This window comes from Petromyzon marinus, chromosome 1 (assembly GCF_048934315.1).
Source record: "Petromyzon marinus isolate PM22_M1 ecotype Great Lakes invasive population chromosome 1, UKy_Petmar_22M1.pri1.0, whole genome shotgun sequence".
Lineage (NCBI taxonomy): Eukaryota > Metazoa > Chordata > Hyperoartia > Petromyzontiformes > Petromyzontidae > Petromyzon > Petromyzon marinus.
In genome coordinates this window covers 18,937,442-18,958,767 of record NC_133667.1, presented here as the reverse complement: position 1 = coordinate 18,958,767, position 21,326 = coordinate 18,937,442, and the positions used below count along the sequence as shown (strand labels likewise).

The 21,326-nt window shown below is 42.0% G+C and overlaps 1 protein-coding gene across 1 annotated transcript in view; it reads left to right on the top strand.

The window, feature by feature from the left end:
* Window positions 1-21,326, top strand: part of LOC116948518 (uncharacterized) — a 205,551-nt gene that overhangs the window by 78,287 nt on the left and 105,938 nt on the right. The gene's annotated exons all lie outside the window — the stretch shown is intronic.

The window sequence follows — 21,326 nt, the reverse complement described above, 5'->3', positions numbered from 1 at the left end:
CGAATGTTTAAAAAAAATATATATCTGTGGTTGTGCACGACTGCCAACAACATCACCACCACCAAATAGACGGTGTAGTTTGATCATGGATTCCCGCTAACTTATAAAACCAAAACAATAATACAAAGGTCTTAAGTGTAAAGTGTAGATATCTCAGATTGCACCCTTGAAACACTGGATGGAGGGAGGAGGCGTGGATGTCGGCAGATTAGTGGCCAGTGTGCCAAAGAGATTAGACTTGTGTGCTGTGTGCGGGACAGTTTGCATCAGTTTTAGCAATCACAGCGGGCGACTCTTGTGCCACTAACAAATGGGGCCAGCAAAATGCTTCCTACGCTGAACAGATGCGCTCCTGCATTTGCCGCATTTGAGCGCTCCATGTGTAAAACCATTTGACACGCGAAGTGTCCCTCTGCAGCGGTGTTTCTCAAAGTTTGTGTTGGCTTTTTTCGGACCACTCAGCCCATGCAAACATTTCCACGGACCACCCCCTCCCCCCCTCCACAAACCCACTTCTCTCAAACTACCACGCATACAAAATGGTTCGTGTTATCAGACGATAAATAAGTAATATATATATTTTTTAAAAACCACGCTTTTATGAAATGTACTAGTAATGGCAGGTCTCCAGGAAGTGTGCCCCGAAGCTTGCCACAACGTTAGGGGCCGTGCTGATTTACAGCCAACGTTAGTTGAGCGTGAACAATTAGACCCGAGACGAAACATAACATAGAAAAAAGATAGTTTAAAAATATACATTTTATTTTTTATGATAGAATATAGTATTGTCAGTCGATAGCACATTGGGGAGTGGATTAAAATTGAGTTACAAGATTAGAGGATACGACAACAACAACAGTGTGAGTTAAATAAAAGCGTGTAATAATGGTTCATGTTATCAGACGATGAAAAACAAACGCAACCTGAAATTGCCCCACACATTCATACTGCTAAGCATACAGTATTTCACAAGTGCGGTGCTCTATTCGTATTCATCGTACACCAAGTGTGGTGCAAATACAGTACTATTTATTCCGTGGTGATACTCTTGATTATTTTTCTGTACGTATTTATAGTTTTGATTCTTCGACAAAGTTTTCACGCAAAGTTTAACTGTGTGTTGGTAAGAATATATCTGTCCAGTTGGGTAGGCACAGCAGTTAGAGCAGTTGAAAGTTGTCAGGGTAAAATCCAAGCCAGGGTCAACTCAGCCCTTCATCCTTAAAGGATTAATGGCATGAGTACCACTTTGTGGGAAAGTTTGTAATGGTGATTCTTTGGATATACTTTCCCTGGTCATGGGAATGTGGAAATGTCGCTGTAAATGGTAGATAAGCACCTCGTCATGCTTTTATAGGTGGGCAAACACTTTGACTCTAGGTAAGAAATGAAAGTTTTTAAAGGGAATGTGTAATACTATTGGTCAATTACAATGTAATGTTGCAATATGTTTGATTATATTGAGGGCTTGATATCCATGTTTGGTAAAAAATATTATTTTATTTCGCATAAAAAAAATCTTGTTGTCCAAGACAAGAATTATATCCTTATTTTTGTTTCATAATATATGGAAATGTGTGTTCAGTCATACTCCATGTGTATCATCCAAACATGAAAGCATGGGTCACTGACAAAAGATGTAATTCTAACAACATTTGGTTTCAATCAAGTAGACCTATGGTTACTGAGTTAAAGTAGAATGGAAGTTAAAATACGTTTTAAGTGCAAAAATAAACTTCTTTGATTAGAACATGTTTTGCTAAGTTTAAATTGAGTGACACCAATTTTATTAGAACCTGGTAAGATACCCATTCAGATGTCATAATATACCCTGATACTCGTGTAACACTGGTAAAGATGGTATGGATTTAAACAATATATAATACTAGCTTGTTTGCCCATCCTAGGACGGAAGCTGTAATATTTACGAAAAAAATTAGCAGAGTATTGTGTAAATTTAATGGAAGTGAATCTTGCACAAAAGTATGTCATCAAACACTTCACTGCATGTCACTGTAGCACTGTACATAACTGACCTTCAATTTGTTAAAATTCACTTCTCTGATACTTTATTCTCTTCTGCTTTCGGTCGCTGGAGTTGAAATAAATTGGAAATCGATACAATATCCGGAAAATAACCGAGAAATGTCTATTTTACCATAATGTAAAAGCATAAATTAGACTTACCTTTTGTCTCAAGTGCTGCGTATAATTATTTATTAGATTCACTTTCAGTTAAGAAACGTCAAACTTAAAGCGAATTTGCGAAAAATAATTTCTTTCCGCTCGACCTTCTTCTGGTGAGTGTAAAAATCCACCCACTCATGAATATTCATGATGGGGGGGGGTGGCATGTGGAGTGACGTCACGCGCGTTACACACTGACATTCTTGGCTCATATTAGTAATTGCTAGAAACTGCAGCAGGAGCAACACAAGCTTAACTTACGGATTTAAGAAATAAAAACAGAAACCGTACAGTTAAACACACTTGGCACTAAAGGACTGTACTAATTGGAGGGACCCCTGTGACCAAGCTGATTTTTTTCAGTTCATTGAACGTAATTAAAAACAAATCAGATTAGCCATGGGGGGAGGCAGTGGCAGGGGCCAGTAGGAGAGAGGCCCAAAATGAGGGCGCAAAGGGGAATGCTAGTGTCCTAGGCCTCGTCTCTGTGTGGACACAGGGCGTGGGTTTTCCAGGCCTCTGGTTTGTTTGTCGTCCACCACAACAGGCAATGATCAGCGCCGAGCACCCACGCTGAACCCCAGTAATCGTCCCAATGTTACTTCTTACATCACCCACCGCGCCTTGTTCTTCAATCACTGCATAATGTTAGTTTATTGAGTAAACAAAAAAGTAAAGGTGCAGCCCAGAACTTGCTTCCTCATGCCACTAGAGGGACCTCTAGAGGGCCCCTCCAGAGGATATTCGGTCTATTCAACGCTGGCCTCAAATTTTGCAAGACTACAAACTATTTTTACTCTTTTTTTTCTTTTACCAGGTAAAGCGACCTGGCTACAAATGATAGCACAACAATTTGGCTTATCATGTGGACATTTATAACATCCAAATACTCTGAATGCGCATGTTCTAAATGTGGAGGGGAAAAACGGAGGACTCGGAGAAAAATCCACATGTCCACGAGGAGAACATTGAAAACTCCAAATATACCAGGGGTCAGGGTCGGGATCGAATCCATGACCTCATGTATACCAAGCAAGATAGTTAAGAGCTCGCCACCGTGGTGCGAGAGGTGGGAGTTCCCACACTTGACCACACCACACACAACTTTATCGATTGACTCATTCTGGTGAACCCATTTATCCTGCTGGGTGGACATGAGTGCGTTTTTAAAAAAAACAAAGCCTGCCCTTTGTTTACAACTGCTGCACTGCGTTATCTAAACATGTGTGCCTCTGAATCGCAATTCCCGCGAGCGAACTATTCACTCCATTGCAGTTGATAGAGTGCGCAGTGAAAGATCACAACGGATATCTTATTACAATAAAGCTGAATTTAGCTATTCACACACACACATACAGAGGGAATCAATATATATTTACAGTATGCAGTAGCGTAGTGTAATGTTGGAGGGTACACATGGATATTTCACGATGAACCATGTCATGCAAATGTCCGGGCAAATGAGCTGATGGCCAGACCAGTGCACTTGTTTAGACACATTCTGCATTAACGTGTGTCTAACACAAGATCTCTCTAGTTTGCTCTATAATTGCCAATCCAGAGCCTTACCTTGAATACTCTCCAGTGAGGGAATCGCAGATTGGACACTTCTAAGTCGTAGGTGTTTAGGATGAAGAAGGCTGGAGTGTGGAGAGCGTGGGGTGGGAATGATGGGACAAGGGCAGTTTGTGAGGTCTTTGTAGGTGTTAACACATTGGCATTTAAACAAACCATATAGAAATTTCAGACACGAGAATGCGAAACTGTTATCTCCCAGTCATGCAGCCAGTTGTGTTTTTGCCACTATCACGAGAGTGTTTTTTAACAGCACTGTACATGCTGCACAAGCAGGTCTGGGTTAACAGGACGAACATAACCAAAGCGTACGATGCCTTGCAACGTACATGTGCTTCATGTACTCTGCAGTTACGAATGGGCGTGCATAAATATGCAAGTGTCGATGGCGCATCTATAGACACATGTTTGGGAATTAAAATAAATGTGGAAGGACAATGGAATAAAAATCAACATCGAACGTGCTCATGTTGAAATCGACCAGTAGGGGTCAGGATTTAGCAATTTATGCACAAACTCGACTGTTTTAGTCTGTTTTAGTCCTCACGGTTTCTGTGGGGCACTGCCAAAGTTTAAAATGCTGCAGCATCAATTTAAAAATAATTGTTTTATTATCACTTTCATAATATGCAAGTGTGGACCACTATGTGACAGTGCCTTTTGAAAATTTCCCAAAGCTGCATTTAAGAATATATAGTCAGTGGCCTCTTTGGCAGTTTTATACAGGTCACACCTTTCACCAGGGGCAGAGCCAGGATTTTGACTTTGGGGGGGCTGACTTCAATATTCTGAGATATCTCAGTGTGTTTATGTTTTCCAATGGGCGCCACAAATGTATAAAACAAATTTTATTGGATTTGAACGCGGAGTTTATGAATAGGTCGGAGCCGCTGATGTGGCTAATAAGTTCGATAAGTTCTAAAGGCTGCCGCTCGAGCAACCTGCAGGGCAGCACGAGGTGGCAGCCTGCAGCATTTTGCAGCAGCCGGATATCCGGTTATCCCGATTACCGACTTTCCCAAAATTTCAGGGGGGGCCGAGCCCCCCCCAGTTCCCCTGTAACTTCACCCCTGCCTATCACCAATGCTTCGCAAATATTGTTTTTAGACATACATAGGAATACAGCACACTGTAGTAATCTGACATTTGCCCTTATTTAGAGCAGAGAGAGGGAAGGTAAAAAATGTTAAACATTTTCTAAGGACACTTGCAAACCTTTTACAATATGTATGCATTAAATGTGCTGATGGCGATGATGCTGCAGTGGTTTGTACCTTACATTACAAAAAGTAGTCACTGCTCTTATATAACGACATATAAGTGTGTCTCACATATAAATAACACGAACACATATCTCAGCGACCTCTCCGCACAGCAATATATATATGGGTGCACCACAGTGCAGTCATTGGGTAGTTCACGTGTGTGGTGGAGTAAATTGTGTGTGCTTTACTCGACGCCCTTCCACAGCAGTATCTTGAACGAGCAATGAATGGCACGGCTGCACATTTGCATTGTTGATAACCTCTCAGCTTTGTCATGAACGGAAAATGAATTGACAAGTGAACAATGAGTATGGCCCTACAGTCTACTGTCTGTTTGGCGATTCCAAATGGTCGGTGGTAACGCGAGCTGTTTTATATTTTTTTCGGTGGAGGAGTTTATAAAAGTTGACACGTCCTTTTAAAAATACTTCATTGGTGGTTTTCACAGTTCACGTGATCTATGTGGTTTCATGAATGTCTGTGTTACTGCATGGGTCAGTCACCTCCATTTTAATAACACGGCTATGAAAGGAGAAACAGGTGCATGCAGAATTTCATGACGTTGAAGTGTAAACATGCCAGGATCGGCTAAACAATTTGGACGTTCAAACAGAACGTGGAAATAAAGTCTTGTAGATGTAATGAGGCAGAGGAGGAGGTTGTGATGGATAGGGCTTGTTGTATATGGCATGGAGGGGAGGCAGGTTACCGGGAGAGGCGTTCAAGTGGGATCCAGAGGTGGTTGTCCTGGGTGAAGATCTGAAGCACGATTGTGCAATTATGTAAGAACAGACATTTGGAGGACTGCTGTCTGCTTTGTTTGGACCCGCTGTTGGATCTAGCAGAATAATTTATGTAGGTGGTGATGTGCGGTGGCATCAGTGTCATTGCACACAATGAACTCTTGAACTGGAGCTCATTTTTTATGGTGAATCCTAATTGCATTATATAAATATTGAAATGTTTGATTGTCAATATGGAAAGGTTTTACAGTAACGAGCAGGGCAGCTGAGCAGGACAGTGCAGAACATTTCTTCTGCAAATGTTTTCTTATTTTGGCTTCTGGAATTTTGAATGCTGCTAATGAAACTCGAGGAACTGTTTGTAAAAATAAATAACTGACTAAATAAAAGATGCTATCACAGTCCCATGTGTGATGCGGCTGCCTCGTGCTCCCAGCTCCAGCAACTGTTGTGACTGTCAGGCGCACAGCCTCTTGTCGACTTGAAATTCATTATTTACGTGACCTCTCAATGCTCTCCTCTTTGCGGCCAAACAACGTGGATAGGCATCTACCAATTAGGTTTTAAAAAGACTGCGAAAGATATACATTTAGTGTTTTGGTAGCTCCCATAAGGAGCACCCCAGCTTTTATTGAGACTTACCGTTTGGAGGCCTTGCAGAGCCCATCTGACTACCTGAAAAAAAAACATACAGAACCCTATACACTGTATGTTGGCATGAGTGCAATATTTCCCAAATTATTTTCTTCCCACAACTAGAGTGTGTTTCCATTTATATCATTCACCTTGTAGTTGTTTGTGTGACCACAGGGAAGACGACTGCAAATGGATCCTGCCACATGGGGGCTTGGGATTGAATAGAGATTGGGAAATCCTGCTTGAAAGGAAGCACCTGTATTCAACATTTATGTAACTATTCCTCACGTATGCCCACGGTTCATGTCTCCACTTTTACAAATATTCTACACTCAAAAAGTAATCAATATTTCCTGATGATTGATCAAAATTCAAAAACTGTACACATATAATTTGAGCAACCATGTTTTAATACTTTACGCTCGGCTAAGTCGTATTCTGTGTGCTGTTGTTATGACCAAATCATCCTGAATACCCCCAATGGAATCGGATTAAGGAAGCTACTTAGAATTGAGCCGGTTAATAGTTGGATGGGGTGGACTTCCTGGGAATTCCAGGCAACGGCAGAACATTAATAATCTATCTGTGTGGAGCTTTGAGTGTCACCGAATGTATTGGGTTTCTCTGGTTTCCTCCCACGCGTTGACCCTCCTAAAATAGTCTCGAGACTTTGTGTGGCTTCCCTGCTGAGTAAATTAAGATAATTGTAACTTAAAGACATAGTTAAAATAGATTCGAAGCAAATTTCTGCAAGGATGAAGCGCCATCGTGGCAAGATGTTAACACCTCACCTGGTATACAGGAGGTCGTGGGTTCGATCCCGACCCTGACGCCCGTACATTTGGAGTTTGCATGTTCTTCCCTTGTTCGCGTGGATTTTTCTCCGGGTCCTCCGGTTTTTCCCTCCACATTTGAAAACGTGCGTCGAGAGTATTTGTCTGCCATAAGTTTCCACGCAATAAGCCACTTCGTTGGGCCAGCATTTGTGGCCATGATCAATGGGCCTTACCTGGTAAACAAAAACACGTGTTTCTTAAGAATAGTTACATAAAGTAGTGTTTAAGGACTGCTGTTCTGCAGTTTACTTTTATGAGAATCCAGTTTGTAATCTCTTTAAGTCTCCTGCTACTATGATGACTTATTAAAAGAGTACTGTGCCCAAACATCACAGTGCTGTTGTTTCCATGACATCAGCATGCTGTCAGGAAGAAAGGGTGTGGTGAAGTAAGTTTTCGGTGTGTATTGAAAACAAATAGCCCACTGAAAAAAGGAAATTAAGAGCATTTTGTGGCTAAAACATCTTCTGGAGGCATTTTTTTTTATCTCATCTTGTGCATTGTTAGGAATATTAATCATTAAGTTAGATTTTTTTTTGGCTGTGCAAAGGATACAAAACTTTGTCATCAACCATTATCTATCCACTGCTGGATGAAGGCCTTCCCAAGCTGTAATCATCACTCACATTAGTTGGTGCCTTCACATTCGTTGAATTAATCGCTCAATCTCCACGGTGAGCACCCTTTTGGGCCTGTCCCCCGCGTTAGATGGCATTCCATCGTTACTCTCAACCACCGGCCAATTAGCCCTTCTTGTGACAAGGTCCTGCCCTAGACCACTGAGTTTTCTCAACAGACAATATCATTTTGATTTAAAGCTTTCGTGACTGCAGTTTATTCATATTCTTAGCTCTTTCGGTAAAGTGACGTTGAAGGGAAACAATAAAATAATAAAATATATATAAAAACAAGAATAGTCAATATCATATCATTAAATTGCATATGTTCTTTAAAGCATATTTTTCATCCTGTCTTTGAGGGTAATTCTAAGTATGTGCCTCTTCATGCTGCTTTCTGCTTTGTTTTGCTTTCGTGAAATTTTCTTGCACAATGTTCATATTTCTTATTCGTTTGTCACAGCATTGGTATGTTGCTAACTCACTATAAGTATCAAACATAATTGATCTTTGGGTTAGGCCACGTAAGTTATCTGGGAAAAATGGTGTCGTTGAGACTCTCCACTACCCAATATGGCAAAACAAATTCGTCACTTATATAAGCCTGCACCAAATTTGGCTTCAGCTCAGTTTTCTTTTTCCCGCCATAGTTTATACCAATTATAATCCAGTTGTGATATCGGAATCGTATTGTGAGAGGACGTCATTTCCGTTCAGAACTTTCACAGCTCGCAATGCATCACTGTTGATGAGAAAAACAACCGGAGATGATGATGGCATGCAGCTACGTCTCCCTTCAAGACACCTCTATCCACACTAGGGGCACACCTATTACACGCCCTGCAAAGAATGTTCGTGACATGTCAGTCCAACTGAAATATTCAAGTGCTGGATAGGAATAAACTATAATTAAGTTAAAACTGAGTATGATGATGATGACGACAATATATGCATGCGCAGTTATTGGTGACCAGCTTGAGGCCATTGATTTTCTACGTTTGAAAGCCCAGTGTGACAGGGGGCAGCTGTCCAGATTCACAGCCAGTGCTCTGATCCCTGAGCCAAGCGGCCATCTCACAGGCCCCGTAATCTTCAGTGCTGTGTCGATGCGAGCGACCTAGAGCTGTGCTAGGGGACAGCCTTCCACGAAGTCCCAGCGCACTTGGTTTAGACCAGCCTGGGGAGCTGGCCCTCGCGCTGCACAGTCACCGTGGCGATGGACTTTTGAGATATGTTGATGCGTGACATCACTCCCTTAGCTCGATCACTCTCCGAGGTTAATTTGGAAATAACATACAAAATATTACAATGCATTACATTTTAACTTGGTAAGCCGAACTTAAGTGTTAGTTCACAGCACGTATTTTTTCGCTAATTTGGCTGAAATTCCTGCTTCGAGAATTACAAATATCTGATTAACTTTTATTCGACAAGCATTTTGTCGCATTACTTGGCGTGTAGAATAGTGTGCCCCCCTTTAGTGTGTTTTAAAAATGTCACTTGAAGAGATATCAGTTCCTGAAAAAAAATATCCCTTTAAATATCTGCATCTGCACAAAAGTGTGATCATGACCACGCTGCATTTGCACGGCCGCTGTGAAGTCCGCTGGCTCGGGTTAGTGAAGAGCGGTTGTTGGCACGGCCCATGTTCCTACCGCAGGCCGGCCAGGCCGCTTCACCACGTGGGCGCAGGTGCTGACGACACCAGGCGAGCACGGGAGCTCGCGTTCACGAGAGACCCTTGCACTTTTACATGGGCTCACCCTGGAATCCGTTGTGATTGCACAAGTCAGTGAGGAAATGAGATGTGCACCAAGGTCCACTTGAAGGCCATGTGAATGCAAAAAAATACATGAACATAGATTTAACTTTAAACAGTCTAGCCTAACTTGTGCTAGGAGTGCAGTGGATAATGCAATGTGCTATGAACTTGGCGGTCTGAGTTCAATTGTTGGCCGCGGTTAGCATCAGCGGCGAGTTATATCTTAACAGATCCTGGACCTCCCAATCTCACCAACTCGTACTTACCAGCATGTGTGTTAAAACAACTCACATGGCTGACATGGCATGGAGAGGTCTTCATGGAGCAGTGGATTTACAAATGACTAAGGTTAAACAAAAACCCATGCCGATGTGAGTTATTGTTAAAAACAAGTGTAAAAATATATTGCATCTTGATCTCCAATGCTGGACACATTGGGTAGAAAGGGGGCAGGAGCCTTGTGACCCTTGAAGTGTTTGGATGCAAATCGAGGCCATGCTTCTGATCCTAGAACCCAAATTGGCACTTCCCAGGTAGATTAACCTGCTTTCTAGTGGTTGTTGAAACAGCATTATTGTGCATAATTGATCAAATACAGGCGTTCAACAAGGATTTTGGAAAAACCCATGTGTTAGGGCTGGATTAAACAATAGCCAAGGTTCAGGTGTTTAACGGTCTAACCCGGAGTAGAGGGAGTGGTTTGCGTTGGTATTTGAGTGGTCTAGAATACTGTGTTGCCTTGGATTAGGGCACAGTGTGCCCTCAGTTAATTCCTGGAACGTTGCATGGTTGATGTATTAAAGAATGGTTACTATTTCTTGTTGAAATTGGTACTTTCCAGATTTCTCAATTCCATTAATTCGTATGTAACACAGCGGGCCAACAGCTGGTGATAATTTGCATTCTATAGGAATGCTGAGTTGATAAGTAAGATGATTTAATTACGAATTATGGTCATTGTGCAGAGCCATTATTTTTGCTGTAAACACATACAGTATACAGTAATACCCCGATTTGCGTCTTCACTACCTGATTTTCGTCGTGTCAATCGATGCTTACGTCACTGACAGCATCCATCCTTGTATCCGTCGCCTCAGCCTTCGCCTCCACCTACCCTCTAAATTTCGATATTCGTCGTCGCAAACAGAACGCATCCCTGACGTTAAACGGGGCATTGCTATCGTGACATACTGTACTCAACAAAACCTCAACACTTTTTGTAAAGAAAAGTCCATGTAGGCCAGAAATAAAGAGCAGTAACTGATGCAATTCGTCACGTTGAGAAAGTAAGAAATGGTGCGATTGTGACCATAGGCTCAGTCCTCCCATCATGCCTTGCATGTCACGTGATGTGCAGCATTCATGACGCGGCTTTGTTTGAACCACCAATACAAAAGAGTAAAAATTGTGCCCATATTATTTAGACTGCAGAAGGACAATGAGGCAATGGTACATCTTTGTTAGGCATCATCAGTGTAGTACAGTATAGCCATCATTATTGCTGCCTTGTGCCTCATTGGCTTTGTATGGTCATGCCCTCTCTGCGTACTGTTTTCAACTGACACATTACAGCACTTGTCGGTTAGCAAAGTTGAAAATGCAGTGAAATTTGGTTTAAAGGTCTGAGTTGAGATCCCGATTTATGTTTATAGTTTTCATTAGATGTAAATTTTACACTCTCATTTTCTCTTTGTGTAGGAGAACTGTTTTACGTTGATGTTTTATCTCCCAAAGAGATACGTGAGAAACATTAACGTTGAAAACCCCTTTGTGTTTTGGTGACATTGCATGAGCACAGCTGCAAACGCTCATGTTTCGTTTTATTATTTTTATTTGTGCGTCACACACATCACAAATGACGCAAACTCTCATTATTGCCCACAAGCACAAGGTCTGCTTATGAAGAGTTGGACTGTAAACAGATGTAGTCTGCTTGGTCATGTGTACTGAGCTGGCATATGCTAATGGGTGTTCACAGGAAGGCATTACATGGCTCTGTCCCTTAACTCCGTGTTATGGGGCCAGATGCACCCATCATTTGCTTTGTGGAGAAGATGACAATGAATGAGATGTATTCCTCTGTATAGACCTTGTCAATCAATATGTGTAGATGTATTAAAGCGCTCATGTTACATGTAACGTAAATAATGGCTTATTTCAATAAGTCACTTGAACAATGCAAGGCCAAAATGTCAAGTATATTTTTGTCATTTCCTACAATTTTCTTAAGGTTTATACAACCTGAAGCAAAATACACTGACACCAATTCCAACTTTGTAAGGTAATTGACTAAACATATTTATACCAAAATAGGGCTGCCAAACATACATGTATTGTGTGGCTCGTGGTGATGTTCTGTGATGTTCTGTGAAGCTCGTCGATATACACAGACTTTTGTAGGGCCTGGGCGAACGTCATTTGTGTCTGGCGTTGGGTACGACTGTCATGGGGTCTGTAGTAAGTAGAGGCGTGTTGTGATGTTGCCAACAGACACGGTTTGTCCCATCAATGCCTCTGCACCCCTGATTAGCACGGTTGGCTACGTTGGGTGCAAAAGAAGTTCAACATAGGTCCGTACATTTCGACTAGGTCAGGGGTCGGAAACCAAAATTACAAGAAGAGCCATTATTTTTTTCTAATTCGGTAAAGAAATAAACTCAATATTTCAAGAGTTGCAATGCCGTTTGAATAACATTACAAAGCAGTCCTTAAAGATTCCGCATGCAGCTCCATAGCCGCAGGTTGCCGACCCCTGGTCTTCTAGGTAGCAGGTTGCTCAATTCTACGAACAATCCTGAATGCTATGAAAAACAAGGAGAATTTTAGAGCAATCGTTACCGGCAACGCATCTCCTACCCAGTGACTGGCAACTTTGCATGGCAGTAAATGTTTAGAAGGGTTGTGTCATGTCCAGGTAATAAAAAACTGGAGAGAGCAGCTGCCAATCAGACCATATTGATTGTCTGCCAACATGATCCCTTGTAAAAAGGCGTCAGTTTTGTTGCCAGATAAAAGGGTGAAAACCTATGATGAAACTGATCATGTTCCAAGTCGCGTCGCCTGCTCTTCAAATATATACGAAGACTGGAAGTTCCGACACCAAAATCACTCATCGCAGATTGTGCTTTCAGCATTGCACCACCGGTCATCTGGAACTCGCTCGGTTGTGGCCTTCCTTCACTTCCGAGCAGTCAACATCTGTTCTGGCCAGCTTCAAAAACACACTCAAAACAAGTATGTTCACTGTTGCCTTTGGAAAATGACTAATGGTCATGGCGAGTGCCTCTGACAGCTATATGGCGCTACTTAAATTGTGATAGCTGGAGGATGGACTTTGCCAGTGACTTGGAGTCATACTGTTCCTCCTAGCCCGCGAAGATTGTGAATTCCACCCAAGGCAGCCGAGATGCTCTCAACTTCCAATGGCAATTTGGGCGTCACAGCACTTGCACTAAGGGGTGCAGGTCTCCCCAGTGTAATGGCTACTCACTTTCAGTATATCATGCCACCTTGTATTGTGATACACTTCATTGTTGCCATTTACGATGGACTATCAAGAGAAGAGAAATGTGGATTATGATGAAGCTGAAAACAAAATTTCACATAGTTTTTGTGTAGTCATTGGTGAGTGGGCTGAGTCCATCAACTCGCTATACTTCGGAACCTGTTTTAATCGCTAGTGGCTGCTCAGTTTGAACCCATGGTCTGAGCGATTCTGGCTCAGTGCTGTGAACTCTGAGCCATTCAACCACCTCAGGTTTCACGTTTTAATACACAATATAAAATATCATAACGTTCCCCCCTCTATTTTACACAATAGCACTACTCTTATTTTCTTATTCATACGTTTTGACAGTACATTGGAAGGACTATTATACAACTATTTTTCAGTCAATGAAGTGAATTCACATATAAGTTGTCTGACTTGAAAAAAAATCATTGTGACGACAGCACTGTGATTTGAGTAACGTTTATGTGCTACAGCATTGAATGCTTATGCTTTTTGGAGACAAGAGCTGCATCATGTGTAAAGCATGTGATCTCCTGTCAGATGTTCCCGTGCTGGTTTTCTGTTGTTGCAAGCAGTTAAACAATAATTTATTAATGTACTACTGATGCAGTGGGGTGAGGCAGTTCGGTGGTTGTAAGTAGAAAATCCCGCCGAGGTCAACTCGTCAATTCGTGGTTGATAAAATTAGCATCTCGTTGTGGGAAGTCAACAGTACAGTAGTTATGGAATGGAAAGACTTGCCCTGCCATAGGAATGTATAATTTTAAAAATTGTCTCAAGTCTGTTAGCAGTGATGAGATATGCCCCATGCTCTTTTAATGTATTACTAGAATCATAAAGGTGACTGGCAGTCTTTTAAATGTTATTTTTTATGTTAGCAACTGCTGTGGTAAGGCACTGATGGGTAAACGGTGATACATGCTCTCCTATTTGCAGTGATTACGTGCTAAGCATATTGTGCATTAGTCCGTTGAGATACCCAGCCACCATGAACATTGCTCGAGCTAATGGAAACAATCATTGCCAGTCACAATGGAACATGCATACAACAGGACGTACGCACATGCATTGTGCTGCATCCTTATCTGTTCAGACAGATTCCAAGAAAGTATGGGAAAAATCTGGAACTGAATCCAATGTGTTTATAGCCACTTACACAAGATTGTACTTCCTAAAATACGAATGAAACAATGGAAATTGTTACAATTAAAATAAATATTAGCATACTGAAATGCAAGTGCAATGACGTGTTAAACTAGGCGACCTTTTTTGGAAGGTAATGTCACAAATGATTCAAGAGTGTTAGTCTAATTGTTTTTTCCTTCTGAGTAATTGTGTTTTGGATGGATATGAGTGCCTTTGGAGACATCAAGAGGAACACATAGATGAGAGGACGTACACAGGTTAAAGACAACATAACTTTAGAAAAGTAAGAGGGCTTGAGCAGGACACCTCGCTAGAAGGGGATGATGCCGGGTGTCGAGAATAACGATGGAGTGGCAGCCAAGGGGAGAAAACGAAACCCGCGGATCCGCCCACCGCCTCCGAGATGGAGCAGAGATAACAGCTCATGTGCAGGTGTTAGGTGGATTGCTGCATCGCGGGACTTTGAAAGGAGCTGATGCCTTGGGGACACCTTCATGAAGCAGGGCATTGACCATAGCTGATCCTGATTATGTGCATTGAGTCAACAGCAATAGGATGTTGACTCAATGCTGCACGTGTTGCCTTTTGTGACTGTAGTGACCGCGTAGTGGTTGCCTCCCAGGGACTCCTGGTTTCTACCCACCCATCCTGTTCAATGTGATGCCTTCCGCTTTGAACTTATGACATTTGCAGTGCGGAAACAGCAAATGTTACTTTTCCCCCCAAAGCATAACTGCACCAGCTTTCCCATGAAACAGATACAAACGTGTTTACTCAAACATATTCCGTATTGAATTAATGAATACAAGCTCTCTGCTTGAATATTGACGTATTGTATCCGGTAATCATTATTTACAAGTTATTGAAGAAGTAATATGTTACAATAGTAAAACACATTGCGGGTTCTCTTTTTTATGTTTTTTCCCCACCAGATACTTTGGTTTCCTCCCACATGCAAGCAACTGCTTTGGAACTGGCCAAATTATCCGAATGCAGTGCAATGCTAAAATCGTGTGACTCACTGAGGCATTCCTAAAAGAATATTGCCAATATTTAGATATTGGCATATTGTATCAAAAAATATATGAATAAGAAATACAACATTTTTTCTTATACACAATGATTGATATATGGCATATCACTGGTTTAAATAATTCATATGTTTAGATAAAGTATTATTCGCAGGCATAATTAAAACAGCAAAAATAATGGACCATATTTCTAAATGATAACGGCACTACTTTAGTGGACATCAAATGGCTTAAGAGTGGCCTTAAGACAGGCGTCGCTGTGGCTAAATATGACGTGTGAACTATTAACAGCGCACTAAGTACACCCTGGGTAACTGTCAGACTTCCCTTAGATGGTATCTTTTGTATAGGTATTCACATGTAGCAAGTATGGTGGTTTTTAAAGAAAAAAAACCATGGCAACACTACATGGAGAAGACAATCACCTATTTATGTACACGAGTATTGTTTATACAGTGTAAGGATTCTGCAGTCGTGAGAAGAGTAAATATAGAAAGATATATAATCCCCCCTTCTGTTGGCCCCCTTCAATCAGTGGGGGCTGATGTAAGGGCACCCGCCACTCCACTGTGAAAAAGAGGGCCTTAACCAGCCCACACCCACTGGCAGGAAACCCGACGGCCTGCACCGTCTGACATCACCTCACCATCCCAACACAGCTATGCTGCAGCACAAACGGATGGTTGGGGGAGAACGGCAACGTAGCGCTGTGAGAAGAGGAGGGTGGGGGGGGGGATGAGAGGACAGGGGAGAAGGAGGGCGATAATAGCCCCCCCCACACGTGCACGTGTGCTGTGCTAAGATTAGATTGGACATGATGTAATTTTGTCTGTTAGCCAGTAGAACTTATCTTACTCGTGGAAGGGTCCAATAAAAGGCACATGACTTCAACAGTGTTGCATTTAGTTATGAGAAATGGTACCTACAGTGAGGGAAAAAACGTATTTGATCCCCTGCTGATTTTGTACGTTTGCCCACTGACAAAGAAATGATCAGTCTATAATTTTAATGGTAGGTTTATTTGAACAGTGAGAGACAGAATAACAACAAAATCCAGAAAAACGCATGTCAAAAATGTTATAAATTGATTTGCATTTTAATGAGGGAAATAAGTATTTGACCCCTCTGCAAAACATGACTTAGTACTTGGTGGCAAAACCCTTGTTAGCAGTCACAGAGGTCAGACGTTTCTTGTAGTTGGCCACCAGGTTTGCACACATCTCAGGAGGGATTTTGTCCCACTCCTCTTTGCAGATCTTCTCCAAGTCGTTAAGGTTTCGAGGCTGACGTTTGGCAACTCGAACCTTCAGCTCCCTCCACAGATTTTCTATGGGATTAAGGTCTGGAGACTGGCTAGGCCACTCCAGGACCTTAATGTGCTTCTTCTTGAGCCACTCCTTTGTTGCCTTGGCCGTGTGTTTTGGGTCATTGTCAAGCTGGAATACCCATCCACGACCCATTTCCAATGCCCTGGCTGAGGGAAGGAGGTTCTCACCCAAGATTTGACGATACATGGCCCTGTCCATCGTCCCTTTGATGCGGTGAAGTTGTCCTGTCCCCTTAGCAGAAAAACACCCCCAAAGCATAATGTTTCCACCTCCATGTTTGACGGTGGGGATGGTGTTCTTGGGATCATAGGCAGCATTCCTCCTCCTCCAAACACGGCGAGTTGAGTTGATGCCAGAGAGCTCCATTTTGGTCCCATCTGACCACAACACTTTCACCCAGTTGTCCTCTGAATCATTCAGATGTTCATTGGCAAACTTCAGACGGGCATGTATATGTGCTTTCTTGAGCAGGAGGACCTTGCGGGCGCTGCAGGATTTCAGTCCTTCACGGCATAGTGTGTTACCAATTGTTTTCTTAGTGACTATGGTCCCAGCTGCCTTGAGATCATTGACAAGATCCTCCCGTGTAGGTCTGGGCTGATTCCTCACCGTTCTCATGATCATTGCAACTCCACGAGGTGAGATCTTGCATGGAGCCCCAGGCCGAGGGAGATTGACAGTTCTTTTGTGTTTCTTCCATTTGTGAATAATCACACCAGCTGTTGTCACCTTCTCACCAAGCTGCTTGGCAATGGTCTTGTAGTCCATTCCAGCCTTATGTAGGTCTACAATCGTGTCCCTGACATCCTTGGAGAGCTCTTTGGTCTTGGCCATGGTGGAGAGTTTGGAATCTGATTTATTGATTGCTTCTATGGACAGGTGTCTTTTATACAGGTAACAAGCTGAGATTAGGAGCAATCCCTTTAAGAGTGTGCTCCTAATCTCAGCTCGTTACCTGTATAAAAGACACCTGGGAGCCAGAAATCTTTCTGATTGAGAGGGGGTCAAATACTTATTTCCCTCATTAAAATGCAAATCAATTTATAACATTTTTGACATGCGTTTTTCTGGATTTTTGTGTTGTTATTCTGTCTCTCACTGTTCAAATAAACCTACCATTAAAATTATAGACTCATCATTTCTTTGTCAGTGGACAAACGTACAAAATCAGCAGGGGATCAAATACTTTTTTTCCCTCACTGTACGTATTTGACAAGGGTATACACTGACCTGCACTGTAATGTGTCCATTAGCTGCGCATGATGGGACACGCCTGTCATCCAGCACATCATAGGAAAAGTGTTGGTGGATCACACAGATGTATGCAGAGATATGAGTGTCATCCCTTCATGTGCATGCCTTTTCTCTAGGCTTTTTGTTGTCCTCCCACATACTAATCTCTGAAATGGAATTCGACTAACATCCTTAAGAAGGACCGTCCTCAAAAAAAATGTCTGAACTCTCAATGAGGCCGAGGTGGCTATGTAGCTCAGAGGTCAAAACCCTAGCACAGTTGTAGAATACTTTACCAGGAATTGTATTTAAGATTTTAAGAATTTGAGGACACCACTTGTTACTTGTGTAGTGTCAATGATTCGGAGACGAAGGTTTCCAGGAGGCACCTTTTTTATTAACACCTTCACACTTCACAGGTTCGCCCTCGCACTCTCCCTAGTCTAACCTAAACACAACCCTGACCGTGTAACACTGATGGCGCTGACCGAGACAGCCAACAACTATCCGGTCGCGCAATATCTAGCGAGGACGGCAGCGACGAAGGCGGCGAAGACGACAGCCACGACGAGACAAGTTCACTCCTAGAACCAGCAGCCCTGAGCTCCCGCTCTCAGCTCCTTTTATGCTACCTAGCACGGCCTGGATCCGCCCTGGTCACGCCTCCCTTCTAGAACCCACTAGCAGGTTCCAGGGGCTTCCAGATGGGGTCTTCCATGACCCTTGCCCCAGTTCCTCCGCCCTGCCGACAAACCGGCGTGTGTACTGTTTGTCCACGGCAGTTGCCGCTGCTGGATAGTAGCCGGCACTATTACACTACACTTGTATATGAGCATTGTTGTTCAGGAGTCAGAGCAATGGGCCAGCACTCTAGAGATTCTGGGTGAAAATCCAGGCAGCTGCCTATGATTAAACTTAATTGTCACAAGTGGATGGTCTCAGCCCGGTCACCTATTGACTGTGCAAAAAGCATCACATTAATTTTTTTTTATCAGATCTAACCAGGACATGTTTTTTCATCAGCCTAACTTCATGAAAACTGTGCAGTGACTAAACTACCAGATCACAATACAAGTCGATTCCTGCCACATGAACACAGATACCAATTCCCGGATTGTCTGGGTCAAACCCTGAAAGGTGGCAACCTTAATCATTCCCTTGAATTTTGGTGCAAAAAGACAATCAGAGAAGCAATAAAAAAACGTACTCTTTACTGAAAGTCGGCCTGCACTATTTCTGTTGTCTCCTTCCCACCATCTAGTCTGGATTGAAAGCGGTGTCGAGCCTCAATGTGCACCGATCGTTTCTGTCATGACTTGTTTGTACCTTGTGTTTTTTATTATTGGTTTTATTTGTACTCTCTTTTGTATTGCCTTGCTTGTGTTCTTTCTTTTGTACTGGCTTTTTGAATTGCCTTATCTGTACTTAATCGATAATATGAATATCAGAATCAGAAGTCAGAAGTCAAAAGTTTGTTATCTCAGTAAATGTATCCTTTATCAGTGATTTCCCACAAATAATAAGGGTTTAAGGTTTTCATAAAAAAAATACTTAAAATAACAGGTTCCAGGTTATGGCGAAATAGGACAACTCTCTGCATTTAAAATAAAGCAGAACAATTGACTTGCCTTTAATTTTTCATGAGAGAAATTCGTCTTGAGTATTTGCTCTTCTGAAAACAACAAAATACATATTTAAAGGCAGTTTTAACATTGACTTTTTTGCAAGTGACTTTCATTAACTTTGAAGCTATAACACTAATAGTGAACAACACTTAAATTATGTGAAAAGGAATTTAACAGCGCTAAAACGATGTATAATTTAGTATTGTTATACTCACGATAAACGTATTGAATGTTGTATGTCGGAATCAATGTTTTTTTTATTTACTTTACATATGTTGTATGTAATAGGTTCTTATGACACACGCAGGCACTAGTGACTACAGCGTTAATCGCAATGTAAAAAAAAGCAATTGATTATTTAATGGAATAGTGAATGAATTGCAACAATTCATCAGACCTCTAGGATGTGAACCATTCCACCCCCTAGCTATTAACATCATGTTGGAGTAGACAGTGTGCTTTCCCACATTATTTACTGCACAATGGAGAGAATGAAATCGATGAGTGCACAACCTGGCCAAGGGGCAGTTGCATGAACAGTGCTGTGTGTGTGGCTGCTCCATAAGGTTAGATTTGGTGTATGCCTTTCACATCCCATACTTGTACTGGAGTTCAAAAGAACTCACAAACAAGCACCTTGGGAAAGACCCAACGCAGAAGATCCCTGGGTTTAATCTTCTAAGAAGCTCACGGTCCAACCTAAATTGAATCCGCACAAACCATGGCAGATGCGGATACCTGATGCACAAATTGAAAATTAAAAACTCTCCAGTGTGTGACTGTGGTCACCCAGACCAGACCATACATCAGTTAACAGCGCAATGCCCCGATCCGCAAATACGAAGGGGACATCGCAGCGATACACTCCTGATGCAGTTGTCTGGCTTGACCACCTGAATGTGACATTTTAGCTGTTGCTCTGCATCTGCATCAGCTATACGAAAGAAGGCTGAAATATACATCGAAATACATCGTCTGTACCCTTCTTTTTTCTGTAGCTGATGTTCATGTAGAGCAACGAATATATTTTACATTCACGTGGTTGAGCCATCAGTAATATATACCCTGAAATGTGGATTATAAATGGCAACACTTATAGTCATCTTTACATAAACTATATGACATACGGTTTAAATGTCACCAATTCATACCCATTTGACGGAAGAAAGAGCTCGAACAGTATTTAATTAACAGTTGTAAATGGTGAGGTTTTGTGTTTAATCTCGTATAATACGCTTGTATTTGTCTTATAAATGCCACTGCATGAACCTTTGGTGTGTCAGTGCTTGGCCAGGATGCAAACGTACAATATATGTCCTCGCATCAAGAAAATTACACCACTGCGGGGTATGTTTTGGCAATTAACAACAGGCGATGGATTTTTGTATTTCTTTGTTGTCTATTTCGCACTGTTTTGTCTATTTTCCGACTCGTGTTCGGTCTTCACTCTCTGCCAGGTTCATTCCACGAACCTAAATGTCACATTTGCATACACTGTACTCCAATTTGCATAAATCATAAATCCTCTATTCTCACAGGTACATTTTTCATGACTGTATCCTGAGAATTAGAATCCCTTACCATATGTATTTACATGAAACATGACGTGCCTATTTATTTATTTATTTCATAAATAAACATGTAATGGCTTGCACTGCTGGATGAAGGCCTCCCCATGCCTTTCAGTTATGGGGGCGTTTAAGCATATCTTTACCACGGTGGTCAGTGGGGGTTAGTGAAAGGAAAGCCCAAAACCGGTTAATGTATCACTCGCCAACACTATTAGCAATGGCCAGGAATCAAACTCGGGTCGAACTCAGGTCACCAGGTT